This window comes from Gopherus evgoodei, chromosome 14, assembly GCF_007399415.2.
Source record: "Gopherus evgoodei ecotype Sinaloan lineage chromosome 14, rGopEvg1_v1.p, whole genome shotgun sequence".
NCBI classification, from domain to species: domain Eukaryota; kingdom Metazoa; phylum Chordata; order Testudines; family Testudinidae; genus Gopherus; species Gopherus evgoodei.
In genome coordinates, this window is record NC_044335.1 from 780,210 (window position 1) to 799,493 (window position 19,284).

General features: G+C 63.1%; 1 protein-coding gene across 1 annotated transcript in view; it reads right to left on the reverse strand.

The window, feature by feature from the left end:
• LOC115635101 (solute carrier family 12 member 5) overlaps window positions 1–14,226 on the reverse strand; it is a 101,699-nt gene extending 87,473 nt beyond the window's left edge. The window contains exon 1 of the mRNA XM_030533386.1: window positions 14,188–14,226. The gene's annotated coding sequence lies outside the window, so the exon portion shown is untranslated. The remainder of the gene's footprint in view (window positions 1–14,187) is intronic.
• Between the last annotated feature and the right edge of the window lie 5,058 nt (window positions 14,227–19,284).

The window sequence follows — 19,284 nt, forward strand, 5'->3', positions numbered from 1 at the left end:
GCCCAAAGGGGAGAGGCTGTGGCACCCACAAGGCAAGGAGCCTTGTGCAGACTTGGAGGGAGGGAGCTGGGTGGGTCACAGGTGCTGCCCATGCAGTGTTTTAGGGCAGGCCTGGGCCAGGCAAGGGTCCCCAGGGAATAGCTAGTTTGGGTAGGGTGGGCCCTGCTGACACCTGTGGTTTGGGTTGGGGGGGGGCTCCCTAAGAACTTGCCTGCTGCTCCATTCCTCAGCCAACCCCTCATGCTCACTGGCAAGCTGGATAAATGGGAATCACAGACCTGAGTGAGGCAGCAGCACAGGATGGGAGCTATCTCAGCCAGAGGAGGCCCACATGGGACTGTACCAATGCAATGCCCCCGAGTGCCCCAGTCAAGGTGCCCTCATGCACTGGCCCTGCCTGCCCCCCTGCCAGCTTGGATCTCCCTATAGAGCCCGGCGGGGGCTGCACAGGCCCCTCCGGGGGGGGGGGGTTCCCTGGGGCCAGCTGGGGAACAATGAGAGCGCAAGGCGGGGGAGCTGTATGGGGTAGGAGACAGAGAGAGCAGTAAATGGAGCAGGACCCTGTGGGAGGGAGGCGAACACAGGCTGCCAAGGGGTCTATGTCTCTCCCCATTCCTTGCACAGCATGGTGCCCCCATGTGGGCCCCATGGGAGGGCCTGCTGGGCCTTCCCCCAGCCCCTGTGCCCATTCATTACTCAGGGCCGGAGACACAACAGCTCACAGATTCAGCAGCCCCGGGCTGCTCTCGCCAGCTAGAGAAATCCCAGCTCAAGAGTCAGTCCATGCCCCAGGCCCTGCCAAGGGTGCACTGGGGGGTCTCTGTGCAGTGAGCTGCCCCCATCTGAAACCAACATGCCATTTGCACTCACAGACCGTCCAACACACGCACACTGGCCTCTGGCAAGCCCTTGGCCGTGGCCTCAAGAAGCCCCTGGGCTCTGGCTGCCCGTGCCAGTGACCGTCAATCCTGCTGCCAGCAGTGGGGAAAGCGGCTTCCCCATGCGGGTAATCAGGAGCATGGGCTGCAGGCTGCAGGTATAGGCCACGTTCAGCCCAGCCCCGAGATGCATGTGTGATGGAGCAGGGACTGTCTGTGTGGGGGATGGGAGAGCCAGGGAGGACTTTAGGTGAGGGACCAGGACCTAGGCCCGTAACCTGCGCCAGGGAGCAGGGAGGTGGACAAAGGAAGGGGCCGGCTGGAGGGAGTTGAGTTTAGTTTCCGTTTTGGGCTGGGTGGTTGGAATTCAGGGGACTAAGCTTCCTGAACCCCCAGAGGGACTCAATTGATGGGTCCTGGTAGTGCCTCCAATCTCTGCTGTAACCTGCGTTCCTGTTGTCCAATAAACCTGTTTTACTGGCTGGCTGAGAGTGACTGTGGGTCCCAGGAAGAGGGGTGCAGGGCTGGACTCCCTCACACTCCATGACAGCATGCACGCTGCCCCCCAGCCAGGCAGTGCCAAGCCCTCTCGGACTGGAAGGAGTTAAGCACTGCAGCCTGCCGGGGTCCCAGATGATGGATGAGCTCCTGGCTCCTGCTGGAGACCATTTTGCCGCAGAGGGGCTGGTGCAGCCTCTTCCCGGCAGCTCATCATACCATTTGTGGGCTGTGCGGCCACAGCAGGCAAACCAGGCACCACAGCCCAGCTCGGATCAGCCCAGCCCCGTGCGCTCAGCTCCCAGCTGGGTCTCTGCCCCTGCCCCTGCTCCTGCTGCAGCTCACATTGGACTGACCTGACCTCAGTGAGGCCCCTGTCCACTTGACAGGCTGGGCCACGAGTGTCTGCCTATGGATGCAGTGACACAGGGCACTGGGACCATGACCGAGATCCTCTGACTTCTCTGGCATGAGAGCTGCCAGGCTCACAACCCTGCTGACAGCAGCCCCACACTCACCCACCTGCAGGTGCCACCAGCCCAGAACTCAGCCCAGTCCAAGCCCGAGGCACAAAACCCGGGGTGGGGGGAAGGGGGTCAGCAGCTTGGGAAGCTCCAGGCACAGACCCCTCAAGGCTCCGTGGTGCTGGGAGCTTCACATGAACTGCCCAGGGGAAGGCAGGGTCAGACCCCTGTGGCAGCTGCAGCAGGGAGCACAGTTTGGGGCAGGGAGGGGCACAAGGCTGGGCTGTCCCTGCTGGGGTGGTGGCCCTGAGACCAAGAGCCAGAGGAGGAAGCGCAGGCTTTCAGTCCCTGCTCTAAGCTTCCCTCCCTCCCTTGGGAGCACTCAACCTGAATCGGCCGTTTAATTTGCTGTGGTGCTTGGCAGGGCTTGCGGCTGGATTACTGGCAGAGAAACAACAGCCCCAGCGTGGATATCAGCTAATCCCCTATCGACGCAAGGAAAGCTGCCGGCTGGGGAGGGCAGAGCACAGAACACGTGCCTGTCATGGAGTGTGGGGGAGTCTGGGCCCTGCACCCCCCACTTCCTGCAATTCACTGGGACTCTCAGCCAGCCAGTAAAATGGAAGGTTTATTAGATGACAGGAACACAGTTTCAATCAGGGCTTGTAGGTACAACAAGGACCCCTCAGCCAGGTCCGTCTGGGGGCTGGGGAGCTTAGACCCCAGACTTGGGGTTCCCTGATGTGATGGAGTAGGGACTATCTGTGTGGGGGATGGGAGAGCCGGGGATGACTTTAGGTGAAGGACAGGACCTAAGCCTGTAACCTGAGCCAGGTAGGGAGGAGGGGGGTCAGCACCTTTGCCCGGGAAGCCGGACAAAAGGAAGGGGCCGGCTGGAGGGAGTTAGTTCAGTTTCGGTTTTGGGCTGGGTGGTTGGAATTCAGGGAATCTTAAACTGGGAACTAAGCTTCCTGAACCCCCAGAAAGACTTGATTGAGGGGTCCTGGTTGTGCCTCCAAGCTCTGCTGTAACCTGCATTCCTGTTGTCCAATAAACCTTCAGTTTTACTGGCTGGCTGAGAGTCATTGTGAGTCCCAGGAAGAGGGGTGCAGGACCGGACTCCTCCATATTCCATGACAACTGGTGGTAGAAGTGGGATCTACTGCACCCCATGGACAGTGCTTCCTGCAGTAAGTGACAGGGGAGCAGCAAAATGAGGGGGGATTGACGGGGACCAGGTGGGCTGAAGAGACAGAGAGCGATGGTTTCAGCAGGCGATTAACCCCTGGGAGTGTGTGATCAGAGGAAAGGACTTTGCAGTAACAGGGTCCCCCGGGGGGATTGCAGGAGCAGTCCCGGGGCGGAAGATTCTGCAGCTCGACCCTGGCAGACAGGGGCTGACCTGAAAAAGGGCTAGTGCATGGGGTGTCTCCCTGGAACCGGTGGGAAGCTGAGAGCACAGGCCGGCGAGTGGCCAGCAGAAAGATGTATGCTAAGTGCCTTAAGAAAGGCCTGGTGGAGCTGTGCAAGCAGAGGGGGCTGCACACTGGGAGGTACACCAAAGAACAGCTAATTGCCCAGCTGGAGGAGAAGGATCGCTTGGGTGAACCGAGCCCCGTCCCTGAGGGAAGCCACTCGGAGGATGCAGCGTGGGCCCTGGGGCCTGACATGGCTGGGAGGGGCCAGACTGCTGCCGAGGACACCCCGTGCCCACCTATACCTAGGGGAGGGGTTGGGGGAAGCACAGTGAATACCGAGGGCACCCTGACCCTGGCGGCCAGCAGGGGATCGTCCTGGCGGAGCTCCCCGTCCCTGGAACAGATGCGGATGGAACATGACAGGGAGCTGAGACGGGAAGCGCTCGAGTTATGGAGACAAGAACTGAAGGAGCGGGAGAACCAGTGCCAGCGTGAGCGGGAGGAGAAGGAGAACCAGCTTAAGCATGAGCTGGAACTGGCCCCAGCTGCGGTGAGTGAGGGGGGACCCAAGCCTACAAAGAGCTTTGATAAGCACTTGCTGGCCCAGCGTAAGGAGGGGGAGGACATAGATACCTTCCTGATGGCCTTTGAGAATGCCTGCGAGCTGCACAGGGTTGACCCTGCAGACAGGATCGCAGTTCTCACCCCCTTACTGGACTCCACAGCCGTGGAGGTGTACAGCCGACTGAAAGGGGCGGAGGCAGGGGACTATGAACTGTTCAAACAGGCCCTGCTCCGCGAGTTTGGGCTGACTCCTGAGATGTACCGGAAAAAGTTCCGGACTCAGCGTAAAACCCGTGAGGTCACATACCTACAACTGGTCAACCGGGCGCAGGGGTATGCCTGCAAGTGGACAGCTGGAGCCCAAACTAAAGAGGACCTGCTTGACCTATTCATACTGGAGCACCTGTATGAGCAGTGCCCGTCAGACCTGAGGCTGTGGTTGATGGACCAGAAGCCGGAGAACCCGCAGCACGCAAGCCAGCTGGCCGACCAATCTGTGGACAGTCGGGCAGGGGACAACAGGGAGGAGTCTCGAAGGAGCAGGCCTGCCTCAGCGCAGAGAGAAAGTCACCATGGGACCTCCCAGCGGGGGCCTATGGAGAACCCCCACTGTGACGAACTGGGAATGTTCTTAATGCTTTCTCTGAATACTGTGTTGGTGCCTCAGTGTCCCTGTGCAGTTCTTGATAGCTAGGTGGTGGAATAAGGATGTGTGATTGCTGCAGAGGAAGGGGCCAGTGCACCTAAATGCCTGGCACTCTGTCTCCTAGCAACTGATGGCCTGGGCCCCTCCTCTGCAAAGGTGCCAGCTGAAGGTGTTGGAGACAAAGAGACCAGGTGACCTCCTGGCCCGGGAAAGGAGCTGAGCAGAGAGGAGGGGCTGGAGGGGGTTATGGAGTCTGGAGCTGGCTGGGGACGAGTAGTGAGGTGCAGACGTGGGGGGTCTGGCTCACTGCCCCCCCAGAATGGACCCAGCCAAGGGGTCCGGTTCGCTGTACCTACAAGCTCTGTTTTAGACCCTGTTCCTGTCATCGAATAAACCTCTGTTTTACTGGCTGGCTGAGAGTCACATCTGACTGCAAAGTGGGGGTGCAGGACCCTCTGGCTTCCCCAGAACCCCGCCTGGGCGGGCTCACTGTGAGAAGCACACGGAGGGGCAGAGGATGCTGAATGCTCCAAGGAGAGACCCAGGAGGTGAAGCCGTGTGAGCTTCTTGCCCTGGAGACAGTCTGCTCCAAGGGAGAGGAGGCTCCCAAAGTCCTGCCTGGCTTTGTGGGGAGCAGTTCCAGAGCATTGCCTGGTGACTCCAAAGGGGAACATCCAGCGTCAGGTCCATCTGACCCACCCGAGGGGACCCATGAGACATGGGCTGCTATCACTGTGGCCAACAAGGCCACATACAGGCCCAGTGCCCCAAGTTCAGGGACAGACTGAGCAGACCTAACCCGCGGAGGGTTGATTGGGTAAAGACCCAGTCGGATGAGGGGCAACATTCCCAGGAAAGGGGGGCTGGCAACGTACCTCCTGCGAAGGAGGAAAGAGGTCCCCAGGTCAGCTCCTCTGAGGGGCTGGATGCTCCAGGCTCTGAGTTTTTGATTTACAGGGTGGAAGCGGGGCTGCCCCTCCGGAGAGAGTGCCTGGTTCCCCTGGAAGTAGATGGGAGGAAGGTCACTGGGTACTGGGACACGGGCGCAGGGTGACGCTGGTCCGGCCTGAGGTGGTGGCCTCAGATCAGATGGTGCCTGACACCTACCTGACCCTGATTGGCATGGTTGGGACCCCATTCAAGGTGCCCGTGCCGAGGGTACACCTGAAGTGAGGGGCCAAGGAGGGCCCCAAGGACGTAGGGGTACATCCATATTTGTCCACGGAGGTGTTAATGGAGGGGGACCTGGAGTTCTGGCCAGGCAATGCCCAGGGTGCCCTGGTCGTGACCCATAGTCAGAATTGGCGAGGGGCACTGTGCCCCGACAACGGGGAAGGAACTCTGCCCGAGGTGCAGGACCCTAACTTGGTGGGGAAGGAACGCCCAGGGACATGGCTAATAGAGGCTGCGGCCTCAGACCCAGCCAGCGAGAGAGAGCAGATCCCCATCCTTGTCCCAGCTGCTGAGTTCCAGGCCGAGTTGCAGAAAGATCCCTCCTTGCAGAAGCCCAGGGACCGGGCTAACCTCAGTGCGGTACAGACCATGAGGAGAGGTTGCAAGGAGAGGTTCCTGTGGGAGAAGGGGTTCCTGTACCGAGAATGGGCTCCCCCAGGGGAAGTAGAGTCATGGGGGATCAGGAGGCAGCTGGTGGTTCCCTAGAAGTTTTGCCACAAGCTGCTGTACCTGGCCCATGACATCCCTCTCGCAGGGCACCAGGGAATCCGGCGCACCAGGCAGAGGCTGCTACAGAACTTTTACTGGCCTGGGGTCTTTACCCATGTCCGACAGTACTGCCAATCCTGTGACCCCTGCCAGAGGGTGGGGAAGGCCTGGGACAAGGGGAAAGCGGCTTTGAGGCCTTTACCGATCATAGAAGAACCTTTCCAGAAGGTGGCCATGGATATAGTGGGACCTCTCAGCAAGATGACCCGGTCGGGGAAGAAATACATCCTGGTGGTGGTAGATTTCGCCACTCGCTACCCCAAGGCAGTGGCCTTGTCCTCTATTGAAGCAGATACCGTGGTAGATGCGCTGCTGACAATTTTCAGCCAGGTGGGGTTCCCCAAGGAAGTCTTAACAGACCAGGGGTACAACTTCATGTCGGCCCTGCTCCGGGGCTTGTGGGAGAAATGTGGGGGCCAGCACAACTGGGCCTCAGCATATCACCCCCAGTGCAACAGGCTGGTGGAAAGGTTCAATGGGACACTAAAGATGATGCTAAAAACATTTATGAACCAGCACCCGCAGGACTGGGACAAGTACTTACCTCACCTGCTGTTCACGTACAGGGAGGTACCGAAGGAATCTACTCAGTTTTCACCTTTCAAACTGTTATATGGAAGGCGGGTAAGGGGGCCCCTAGACCTGCTGAGAGACGAATGGGAGGGGAAGGCCACTCCTGATGGAGAGTCAGTGGTGGAGTATGTCCTGACCTTCCGGGAAAGACTGGCCGAGCTCATGGGCCTGACCAAGGAGAATCTGGCCCAAGCCCAGAGGAAGGAGAAGGACTGGTATGACCGCATGGCGCGGGCCCATGCCTTCACCACCGGGGATCAGGTGATGGTTCTCATCCCCATGAGGAAAAACAAACTCCAGGTTGCCTGGGAAGGGCCCTTCAAGGTTGTCAAGCAACTAAATGAGGAAAACTATGTGGTGGAGCTGTCGAATCGGGCACATCACCGCCAGGTGTACCATGTGAATATGATGAAGCCATACTATGACAGGGGGAATGTGGTGTTGGCCGTGTGTGGACATTGGGAGGAGCAGGGAGATGACTCTTTAGTAGATCTATTCCGTGGGACAAAAGCTGTTCCCCCCTAGAGGCGATTCCCCTCTCTGATCAGCTGACCCTGGCCCAGCACGCTGAGATCAGAGGGGTGCTGCATCTGTACCGACAGCTGTTTTCCAACCAGCCTGGACGCACTAATTTGACTATCCACTGGGTGGAGACCGGGACACATCCCCCTATAAGATGCTCCCCTTTTTGGGTAATGGGGAAAGCTGCCCAGGACCTAGAAAGAGAGGTCAGGGACATGCTGGCTTTGGGGGTGATCCAGCCGTCTTCCAGCCCTTGGGCCTCGCCAGTGGTGCTGGTTCCCAAGAAGGATGGGTCAATCCGGATCTGTGTGGACTATCAAAAGCTCAATGCCATCACCGTATCTGATGCCTACCCCATGTCCAGGCCTGACGAGCTCCTAGAGAAGCTGGGAGGTGCTTGGGATCTCACCACCATGGATCTTACCAAGGGCTACTGGCAAGTGCCGCTGGACGCAGATGCCAGGCTGAAATCGGCCTTTATCACCCCTCTGGGGCTCTATGAGTTTCTGACCCTGCCCTTCGGCCTCAAGGGAGCGCCGGCCACCTTCCAGCGCCTGGTGGATCAGCTACTGAGGGGGATGGAGAGTTTTGCCGTGGTGTATATTGACGACATCTGTGTCTTCAGCCAGACCTGGGAGGACCACATGTCCCAGGTTAAACAAGTGTTGAACCGACTCCGGGAGGCTGGGTTAACCGTAAAGGCTAAGAAGTGCAAGGTGGGGATGGCTGAAGTATCTTACCTGGGCCATCGGGTGGGGAGCGGCTGCCTAAAGCCGGAACCAGCCAAGGTGGAAGTGATCAGAGACTGGTCCACTTCTCAAACCAAAAAGATCATCAAAGATCATCAAAACCCAGATTTTGACAAGCCCTTTATGGTGTTCACTGACGCCTCAGACACAGGACTGGGGGTGGTGTTAATGCAGGAGAATGAAAAGGGGGAGAGACACCCCATCGTGTACCTGAGTAAGAAGCTGCTACCCCGGGAACAAAGCTACGCGGCCATCGAGAAGGAATGCCTGGCCATGGTGTGGGCCCTTAAGAAGCCAGAGCCATATCTCTTTGGGCGACACTTCACCGTGTACACCGACCACTCTCCCCTGACCTGGCTGCACCAGATGAAAGGAGCCAACGCCAAGCTCCTGAGGTGGAGCCTGCTCCTGCAGGACTATGACATGGACATGGTCCATGTGAAGGGAAGTGCCAACCTGACAGGGGATGCGTTGTCCTGGAGGGGGGGCCCTGAACTTCCCCAGGTCACTGGGCAGAGTGACCCCGCTCAGTTCAGTCTCGAAGGGGGGAGAGATGTGATGGAGTAGGGGCTGTCTGTGTGGGGGATGAGAGAGTCGGGGAGGACTTTAGATGAGGGACAAGGACCTAAGCCTGTAACCTGAGCCAGGTAGGGAGGAGGAGGGTCAGCACCTTTGCCCGGGAAGCCGGACGAAGGAAGGGGCCGGCTGGAGGGAGTTAGTTCAGTTTCGATTTTGGGCTGGGTGGTTGGAATTCAGGGAATCTCAAACTGGGGACTAAGCTTCCTGAACCCCCAGAAAGACTTGATTGAGGGGTCCTGGTTGTTCCTCCAATCTCTGCTGTAACCTGTGTTCCTGTTGTCCAATAAACCTTCTGTTTTACTGGCTGGCTGAGAGTCACTGTGGGTCCCAGGAAGAGGGGTGCAGGGCCGGACTCCCCCACACTCCGTGACACCTGCCTCTTCCCAGCCAGCCCAAAACTGAAACCGAAAACTCCTGCAGCAGGCTCTCTCCCCCTCCTGCTCTCCCCCTCTCCCTTTGTCTAGTTTCCCGGGCAAAGGTGTCGACTCCCCCCAACCCCTCCTGGCTCAGGTTACAGGCTCAGGTACCATCCCTCACCTAAAGTCACCCGCTGCTCTCCCATCCCCCATGCAGACAGCCCCAGTAAAACTAAACAACATTCCCAGGTCAATCCGCCCCGCTCCCTACTGCATCACAGTGCTCCAAGCTCCCTGCATGCCCAGCTACAGGGGAGGGAGCATGAGCTGCAGCACCCCACCTCCCGCACCTGGCAGGGGCTCCTGTGGGGCTCCCTGACCTGGACAGGGCAGCACTGAGCCATCATGACTGTCTCTGCCACTCCCCAGCAGTGGGCACTACCTGCCTGCATGAACAGTGGGGTGAGCATGCCCTTCCCTTGCTCGTGTCCAACAAGCGCCTGGAGGGGCTGCAGGACACTGCATAGATCAGGGCAGAGCCAGCGGCTCTGAGAAGCTGAGACCAGGCATGAGCAATGAGGGGCGGTTGTCTGGAGGGCCCACAGGGGTTCCACAGGGCGCAGCCAGGACAGGAGGGCAGGCCCGGGGTACACAAGGCCCAGGCTATGTTTCCCTGTATTGCAACGGTGCCTGGAGTCTGGCCCAGCCTGGACACTGGAATGGGGCTATTTATAGAAAGGGAAATCTCCCTGCACAGCCCCCTCTGCTATACCCACCACACCTCCCCGGAGCCCTGCGGGCAGCCCAGCCTTCTCCAGCAAACACACCCAGCTCTGGGCACAGGGGCTGGGCCGGGCCAGTGTGATCTGGGAGCCAGGTCCCACCAGACATGCTCAACCTCCCCCACGTCCACACTTCGCTGCAGCATCTGCTCCTCGAAGGGATGGCTCCTGACAAGGCCCTTTCCCCGATCTCCCTCCTCGAGCCCCCCATGATGCCAGCACAGAACCAGCTGAGCACATGGCCAGGCTTTGGGGGGACACTAGCACCTGGGCGTGTGCAGCCCCATCCCACCCACTCTGAGCAATTCCTGTGTGAGCTCCACAGGCAGGGCTGTGCCTGCCTGGGGCCCAACCCAGACTGAGGTCGCACATCTACACACATCAGCAAGGTGCCCCCCGCCCCGGCATTTCCCAGGCCAGCCCCTTCCACACCCCACCCCAGTGGAGACAAACCATAGCAAGCTTCCCATATGCATTTCTTGCCTTGGCCATGAGCAGAGACACCTCTGCACCCTCTCCACCCTCCGTGGCTTGCCAACAACCTGCTGCTTCTCCATTTAACCCCTGTATTACCTGCCTCTCACACAACTGCCCCTGCCCCCAGCAACCCCTGCAGGCCCAGGAGCCGAACAGGGAGACTCTCCCCCGCCTCCTGGACTGATTGTGCAGGGAAGCACCGTAAGAAGTGCACATGAATTGGCCATGGGTGCTTTCCCCTGTAGGAGACACTGACTCCCATCCAGGCCCAGGGCTGGGGACTGGCTGGCTAGGGGGAGAGGAATGGGGCTCAGGGCTCCTCCCCTCGAGGGAGCAGGGCCTGCTTTGTGAGGCAATGGACTGTTCCCAGACCTGAGGGCCTGCAGCAGCTGGGGCAGGCGCTCTGCAAATGTGGGACAGCCCACTCACAGGCAGGAGCAGGGGACACAAGCCACCAGGCAGCAGCTCCTGGCCCAGGCAGGCTGAGGGCACAGGTGGGTTTCTATCCAAGCCCAGCCAATGCCCCTGGCCTACGAGCAGCCTTGCCTGGGCTCTCCTGGCTCCTTGAGGGGCTTTCTAGGCTACTGGGTACTTGGAGAGAGTCACCAGCCCCAAGCACTGCTCCACCCCAGTGTAGCAAGACCCCCTGGCGAGCTCCCACCCTCTGCCCCATCTCCCGACAGCCCCATTCTCTGACCAGGGCCGTGTCCATGCCACACAGGGAGGTTTAAAGAGACTTTGTGGCATCCCAAGCATGGCAGGGCAAGGCAGGCAGCAGGCCCATGGGACACTCATCATTGACTGCGATGCCCAACGGGGCCCGATCGTGGCTGGGGCTCTTCACACTCCCACTGACACATCAGAAAGGATCAAGTTTGCTCAGGACTGGACCCCCAACCCTGCGTGGCCCCTCGCGGGCCCTGTGGGAGCTGAGCGGCTTGGCCATTCCATGCCCCAGCCAGGAACCAGCAAGGCAGAGCAGCGAGGACAGAGCCCCACAGGAGAAAGCTGGGGCCCCAACCCTTCCCATTTCCCTTTATTTACACAGACCCTAGAGCCATTTGGGGGGCTCTTCCTTGGAGCCCCCCCTTGTCAGCCTTTTGTCACCCTGCACAACCGCTGGCCCCTGCGCTGGCTCCAAGCACACAGGGGGTGTCATGCTGGGGGGATGCAGGGAAGTGCAGGCTGTGCTAGGGGGCAGCTGGGCCACCCTATTCCACCAGAGCTGCCATTGCCCCAGCCAGGGGGAGTGGGGTCTCCGGTTCTAGTCTCATTACCTGACCCATGTCTGCCCCAGACCCAGGCTAGCCCGGTGCAGCAGCCAGCTCCAGATTGCAGCCCAGGCGCTTGGCCGGCTGCAGTGTGACGAAGTGGGGCTGTTTTTACTGTTTCCTCTGAATACTGTGGGGGGGCCTCAGTTTCTGGCTGATACTCTGTCTCCTGGCAACTAATGGCCAGGCCCTTCCCCCTTGCAAGGGGATGCTAAAGGTGTTGGAGAACAAAGGGATCAGGTGACCTCCTGGTCCCGGGAAAGAGACAAAGGCCAGAGAGGAGGGGCTGGAGGGAGTTTCAGTTTGGGGCTGGCTGGGTACGAGGAGTGAGGGCAGACGGGGTGGTCTGCCTCGCTGGGCCCCTGAATGGACCTGGCTGAGGGGTCCCATTCTCTGTATCTACAAGCTCTGTTTTAGATTGTTCCTGTCATCTAATAAACCTCTGTTTTACTGGCTGGCTGAGAGTCACGTCTGACTGCAAAGCGAAGTGGGGGTGCGTGCAGGACCCCCTGGCTTCCCCAGAACCCCGCCTGGGTGGACTCACTGTGGGAAGCGCACGGAGGGGCAGAGGATGCTGAATGCTCCAAGGTCAGACCCAGGAGGTGAAGCCATGGGAGCTTCTTGCTCTGCAGACTGTCTGCTCCAAGGGAGAGGAGGCTCCCCAAAGTCCTGCCTGGCTTTGTGGGGAGCAGTTCCAGAGCACCTCCCGGGGACTCAGTGACATGCAGTTAAACTGATTCCAGGCCTGCGCTCAGTGGCGGACCCGCCCCAGCTCCCCGAGGGGCTGCCCAGGCTCACCTGGGGCTCTCCCGGGGCAGGCCCGGGCCACCTCTAGCCAGGCGTGAGCGTGGCCTAGACACGTCTGTGGTGGTGGGGAGCGAACGGGTCGGACCGCGATGCCTTCGGGGCGCCTCGCTGTGGCTCGGGAGCCCTGGCCCAGCCCCCACCTGGCCAAGGACATGCCACAGAAGGGAGCCACGAGCCAGACCAGCCCCAATGCTGGCCTCAGGGTCCCTGGGGCCGGGGAGGGGGGCAGGAACCAGAGCTTCACAGCAGGGCGCCAGCCCTGAGTCAAAGCTGGTCCCCACGGGGCAGAGCTGGAGCCCCCCAGAGAAACGCCAGACCCAGGGAGCAGGCGGGAGGACGTGTGTCCCCACTCCACACTGGGGCTCTCCAGCAAGCTCTGCCACCGGGACCGGTGCCTGGCAGAGGAGATCCTGCAGCCCGGCTCCGAGTGACCCTCCGCTCCCAGGCACCAGGTTCCAGGGACCCTGCGCTCCCCGTCCAGGGTTCGCTCCTGGCGCTTGCAGCTGCAGCTGGGCCGGTGAAGCAGAGCCGGCCCCACGGAGCACAAGGGCCAGGTGCCTCCCCGGCACAGCTTCGGTCCCAACGAGAGCGCAGAGCGCAAAGGCTTCCGGGCAGGGCGGGCTCTGGGGCAGCCAAGGGCCGGGGCAGCCGAGAGCCACCCCCGCCCCGGGCTCCCCCGGAGAAGAGCCATCCGCGCCGCGCAAAACTTCTCCCCCGAGCTCCCCCCCAACTCCGCTGCAGGCAGCCCGAGATTTCTGCCGCGCCTGCCCCTGCGGGCTGCGTGCGGGGCTGTGCGGGGCGACGGCGGGTCCGGTGCCGACCCGACGGGCTGCGTGCGGGGCTGTGCGGGGCGACGGCGGGTCCGGTGCAGGCCCGACGGGCTGCGTGCGGGGCTGTGCGGGGTCCGGTGCCGGCTCGGCGGGGTGGCTGGTCAGGCTCCGGGCTGGCTTTACCCAGCCGTGGCATTTACATACACAGACACCGGCGGAACGCAACGCGGGGTGGACCCCGAGCTCTGCTGGCGGCTCGAAGCTGCGCACGTTCCTGCAGGGCCTGGGAGTCCCAGCAGCGGAGCTGGTCACTCGGGGGAGTCCAAGAGTGCGGAAAGGCCAATGCGGCGCGTCACGGCTGCAGACACTGAAAGGGAACCGAGCCTGCCCGGTCCCCGACCGCGGGGTGCCCCGATCGCGCTGCGCACAGGTCTGCAGCCGCCCCCACCCTGCGCGCCAGCCGCCTCCCCCAGCAGTGAGTCTGCGGCGCACGGTGTCGGGCGGGCTGGCAGGGACCGGGAGCCCGCGGCTCGAGCTCTGCGGCTGCAGCGCCAGCAGCCCAGCCAGGCTCCCCGGGAGCGGGGCTCGCCCTGAACCGGAGCCTTCCCGCCACAAGCACCTGGAGCGGGACTTCAGCACCTTGGACAGGCCCCGCTGCGGGGGGAGCCGGGCGCTCCCAGGGGTACTCGGACCCACAAACCAAAGGCAGCGAAGCCCCCGCCGAGCCCAGCGCCGAGCTGGGGGACAGGCTGCGGGCAGGGCCCCCGGCCCCCCGGCATGAACTGGCGGGAGCGCCCAGCTGCACCATGCGGCAAGAGAGCCCGACCCCCCCCGCCCCGCCCCGCCAGCGCAGCCGCCCCGGGCACGCGAGGGCTGCAGCCCTCCCCACTCCCAGCCGAAACTGGGCAGCGGGTCCCGGGCACCTGCCGGCTGCGAAGCGGCGTTTGACGCCCGCTGCGCCCCGCACCGCCCCGGCCGCATTCCAGCGCCCTGGCCAGGCGCAGCCACATGCCGGCACAAGGCGCAGGGCTGCCCCGGGGCTCCGCGGCACTGGCCGGGCTGGGCTCGCTGCCCCCGGGCTCCGCGACCGCCCCCCAATTCCCGCCCCTACCTTGGGCCGCCCCCCTCTCGCCGTCCTCGCCTTCCGCCAGGCTGTTGAGCATGGTGCCTGCTGCTGCGCGGGGCTGCGGGCCGGAGCGCGCTGCACCCGCCGCCGGCTCCGCGCCTCCGCCGCTGTGGGAGGAGGCTGCAGTGCGGGGGCCTCGGCGCACAGACTCGCTCGCTCGTTCCGGCGCGCGCTCCGGCGGCTCCTGCCGGGCGGGGCGGGGCGGGGGGGGAGTTTGGCAGCCACGCTGCCTCCAGCGGGGGGGTCGGGGACCGCAGCTCCCCCCCGGGCCGCCCCCCGCGCGGAATGCGGCAGCGGCGGAGCCCCCCGAGCACAGGTCTCCCCAGGCAGCGAGGCGAATCGCGGGGCTGGCCGGCTGGGTCCGACCCGGGGCGAGGGGCAGGCCTGGGGGCTCAGCGCCGGGGGAGGCTCTGGCCGGGTTCTGCTGCAGGGACCTGGCTTCCAGCTCTGGCCCAGCCTCAGCCAGACAGCTCGGGGGTTGCTGCCAGCGGGGGCGAGATGGGAGTGCCCAGAGAACAGGTGCAGGGATGCCAGGTCGGCCTCGTCCAGCCTGCCCGGCCCAGAGGCCGATCTCTGACCGCCAGTGGCAGTGCCCTGGCTGGGCAGTGTCTTCCTGCAGCGGGCACCCAGCCTTCTCCCTAGAGCCCGAGGGGCTGTGCCAACTCAATGGCTCCCTGGTGGCTGCAGAGAGGGGCTGACTGTGCCATGCCCACTGCTGCAGCCTGCCCAGGCAGGGACAGTGCCCCAGGTCCTGCCATCTGCTCCATCTTTCCCCAGAGCTCCCGTGGGGCGCTCAGGAAGCCAGGCCTGGCGGGTTAGTGCAGGAGCCATTGCCGAGTTCTTCAAAGACCTCAAGTGAAGACTGAATCTGCAGCTCCAGCTTTGCTGTGGCTAGTGCCTGCGCCAAGGAGCCCCTGAGCCCAGGGGCAGCCAGTGACTGAGCTGCCCTGCCCCACGGCGGCACCAGATGGGTGTGCCCTGCAGGGGGGCAGGCTGGGTGTGTAACTCGCTGGCCTGCAGAGGGAGGGAGCGGGGCTTGCGAGTGGGGCGCTGGTGCTGCCAGCAGCAGGGGGAGTTTCCCCTGGCCAGCACAGACCAGGCTCCCTCACGCTGTGAGCAGGGGCCAGATTCACTTCGAGCAGCCCTGAAAGTGTCACCCTTGGCCCTGCACAGGACACAAAAGGAAGTTGGCTGCGGTGCAAGGAGTCCAGTGGGAACCCTGCTCTTGGCTTGGAGCGTTCCCATAGAGAAAGCCCTCACCCCCCAGCCCAGGGATGCTCCCTCAGCTCCACCTGGGCCGGGGAAAGTCTCCCACAGCCAGACCTTGCTTCATGACCTGCTACAAGAGGTGGGGGGGACTGGTTCAGGGAGCCCCCTCCCCAGCAGGGCCACCTGCTCTGTGCAGATCCATTGAGCTCCTCCTGGCTCCATCCTCAGCCTCTGGGAGTTTCTGGGGTGGGGGGGAAGGAGGCTCAGACCCGCTGAATCCAGGCAGCTCCCAGGGACAGGAGCTCTGCAGCGGCCAGGTCTCCTGAGCTGGCTGAGATCGTGCCAGGCCGCAGCACTGTAATTAATTGTTTACTTTCTCCTGGTGTGTGGCCAGCTGCTCTGCTGGCTTCTGGCTCTCGCCTTGCAGGGCTCACAGGTCCTGACCTCCCCTGGCCAGCCCATTCAGCCCCCACTCGGCCTCAGCATGCCCCCAGTCCGCTGCTGCTGGGTGCCCTGGAAGTGCTGTGTCTCAGCTGGGCCCATGGCTTGCAGGCTGCAGCAGCCTGTTCTGTCTTCGGGAAGCCTGTATCCCCACGCTTTGAGTGCTCGTGGAAGAGCCAGGGCTGGGCTCTCCAGCCCAGGGCCCACCCCCTTCCCCGCTGGCAGGTCAGGAGTCGCTAAGGGAGGAGGCAGGGTGGGTCCAAGCACACCCCTGGGCTCGGGGGTCCCACCAGGCCCAGCACAGCCCTCAGCCAGCTGCTTCAGCCTCCATGCCTTGGTTTCCCCACCTGTGCCAGGGGGACCAGGCCCCTCCCATGGGACTGAACTGCTCCATGACTGGGAGGTGCTTTGGGTTCCCTTGCAGAAGGTGCGTTCCTAGCACTGCAGGCCCTGCGCTGCTCCAGGCTCACCCTGCCCACTGAGGCTCCCCTTTGTCCTACTCTCCCCAGCCCTGCACCCCTTTGCTGCCCAGGTGCCGCGTGGCCAGGTGCAGTGTCTGCTCATCTCAGGCACTCAGCGTCTCCCTGCCCAGCCCACGGCAGGGCTCCCACCCGCCCCCATTTCTCTGGATATTCCTGGCAGAAGGAGCAGCGTTGGAGCTGGCGCCTCCTGGGGAATTTGCCGGCTGCTTTGCGAAGTCGCATTTCATCTCCTGAACGGTGAGAGGCCCTTGGGAACCTGCTTTGCTTGGCCCCAGGAGCTGCCACCTCACTGCCACTAGACTCAGCCTCCTGCCAAGCAGAACCTCCCCAGCCCCACTCAGAGCCAAGGCAGCAGCTGCAAGGGGAGGAGGCCCCTACTGGAGGATAAACCCCTGGGAAATCGAGACCTCAATGTCCCGGAGAGGGGAGGAGGAGCTGGAGGTGCCAAGGTGTGGGGCAGGGTGACTCCCCAGCATTCTCTGTGGGCAGGCCAGGGAGTCCTGAAGCTTCTTTCCAGCCGCGGTGCTGACCTGTGGCCGTGGGCCTGGATGCCATGGTCACGGATGCCATGGTCACAGCATTGAAGGACCCCCTGGTGCGGTGCCCTGCCCTCCTGGACGCACTGCTGCTCCCCTCCCCGGGATGCCGAGCACAGAGCGGAGGGGCTCCCTGCCCAGCCCAGGGATGCATGTTACAAATCCCAGCCTGGAGGAGACGTCTGGGGTCTCCAGGAGGAAGGGCAGAGCTGCTTGGCGGGGCCCTAGTCACTGGAGGCTCAGGATTTGACAAACGGGCCTCAGGGGCCTCATGCCCTGGCCCTCCTCTGTGCCCCCCCCGGCCGGGCGTCAGAGAGAAGCCTTCACCCCCAGCCCACTCTCCCCCAGGGGCAGGGAGCTCCGATTGGCAGCAGGACAGCGGGAGAAGTTCCAGCACTTTGCAATCAGAGTCGACCAGGCCTGCGCCTGGCGCCTGGGGTGAGGGCCCGGCCTGAGAGCAGGGCTGTGGTAGGCAGTTGGGATGGGCACCCCCAGACTCAATCCATTTCCCTAGAGCCAGCACCATGGGTGGCTCCAGGCACCGGGCAGACAGACCCACAACAGGCTGGGCACAGGAGTGGGGCAGGCAGCCCAACAAGCCCTGCCAGGTGTCCGGCCCCGAGCCACAGTGGCTTGGCTTCCAGGGATGAGGAGGTCACAGATCCTGCAGCTCAGCAGTGAAAGGGATTTTCCTGCTCCATCAGCTGGGGGACGGGGGGGTGAGCACGTGAAAGATTGTTAATCCCTAATCCCGATTAGCAGCTCACTGGGGCCTTGCCAGCCACCCTGCTCCCCCTGCCCCACAATGGAGAATGCCCCATGAGGCACGTCACACAGCATGGGGGGCACGTCCTGCAGCATGGGGGCACCACAGCACGGGGGGGGTCCATGGTGCAGGACGAAGGGGGAGTCTAGAGCACAGGGACTGGGGAGCAGTCCATGGTGTAGGGGGAGGGGCCATGGCAGGGTTGCTGGGCTTGGTTAAAATGACTCAAAGCCTTGGATGTGCAAAGTGGAGTCACACCCCCGGGCTGGGGAAGGGTCCCATAACCCGGGAGGCAGGGAGGGGGTGAAGGTCAGAGCGGGAATCTCTCGGGAACTCTCCCGCAGGGAGTCCGGTAGGCTGAGGCCCAGGGGGGTCGGTGGAGGGGGAAGGAGGCAGGGCGTGGGGCATTTAAACACGAGGCCACACAAAGCCCTGTAATGCGCATCAGGGAACAGCTGGGGTGGGGGGAGCTGGAGCTGTGCCCTCAATACTGGGTAAAATTCTAAGCAGGGAAGGTCATACCCAGGGGAAGGTCTGCGCTGAGGGGCCATGCCACGGGGGAGGGTCTGCACCAAGGGGCTGTGCCCTGGGGGGAGGGGTCTACGCTGAGGGGCCATGCCACGGGGGAGGGTCTGCGCTGAAGGGCTGTGCCCTGGGGGGAGGGCCTGTGCCAAGGGGCCGTGCCCTGGAGGGAAGGGTCTGCGCTGAGGGGCCATGCCACGGGGGAGGGTCTGCGCTGAGGGGCTGTGCCATGGGGGGAGGGCCTGTGCCAAGGGGCCGTGCCCTGGAGGGAAGGGTCTGCGCTGAGGGGCCATGCCACGGGGGAGGGTCTGCGCTGAGGGGTTGTGCCATGGGGGGAGGGCCTGTGCCAAGGGGCCGTGCCCTGGAGGGAAGGGTCTGCGCTGAGGGGCCATGCCACGGGGGAGGGTCTGCGCTGAGGGGCTGTGCCATGGGATGAGGGGTCTGCACCAAAGAACCGGCCCTGGCAGACAGCAGGGATGAGAGCAGGGCCGCCCAGAGGATTCCGAGGGCCTGGGGCTGTCGGCGGCAGGTGGCTCCGGTGGACCTCCCGCAGGCGTGCCTGCGGAGGGTCCGCTAGTCCTGCAGCTCCGGTGGAGCATCCGCAGCCATGCCTGCAGGAAGTCCACTGGAGCCGCAGGACTGGCAAGCGGCAGGGCGCCCCCCGCGCTGTGAAATGTCTAGAGCCGTCCCTGTTCGGCGGCGGGGAGCCCTTCCGTTCCGGGACCCGCCGCCGAAGTGCCCCAAAGACCCATGGCGGGGGCCCTCCGCCGGCGAATTACCGCCGAAGCGGGACCCACCGCCGAAGTGCAACCCGCTCTTCGGCGGTAATTCAGTGGCGGGGGACCCCTGCCGTGGGTCTTCGGGGCACTTCGGCGGCGGGTCCCGGAACGGAAGGGCCTCCCACCGAATTACCGCCGAAGACCGGGTTGCACTTCGGCGACAGATCCTGCTTCGGTGGTAATTCGCTGGCGGGGGGTCCTTCCCCCTGGAGCTGAAGGTCCCCCCCGCCGGCAAAGACCAGGAACGGAAGAAGCTCTGGGGCCCGGCCCTGCAAGAGTTTTCCGGGCCCCATGGAGCAAGTGAAGGACCCTGCTCCAGGGCCCCTGAAAAACTCTCGTGGGGGCCC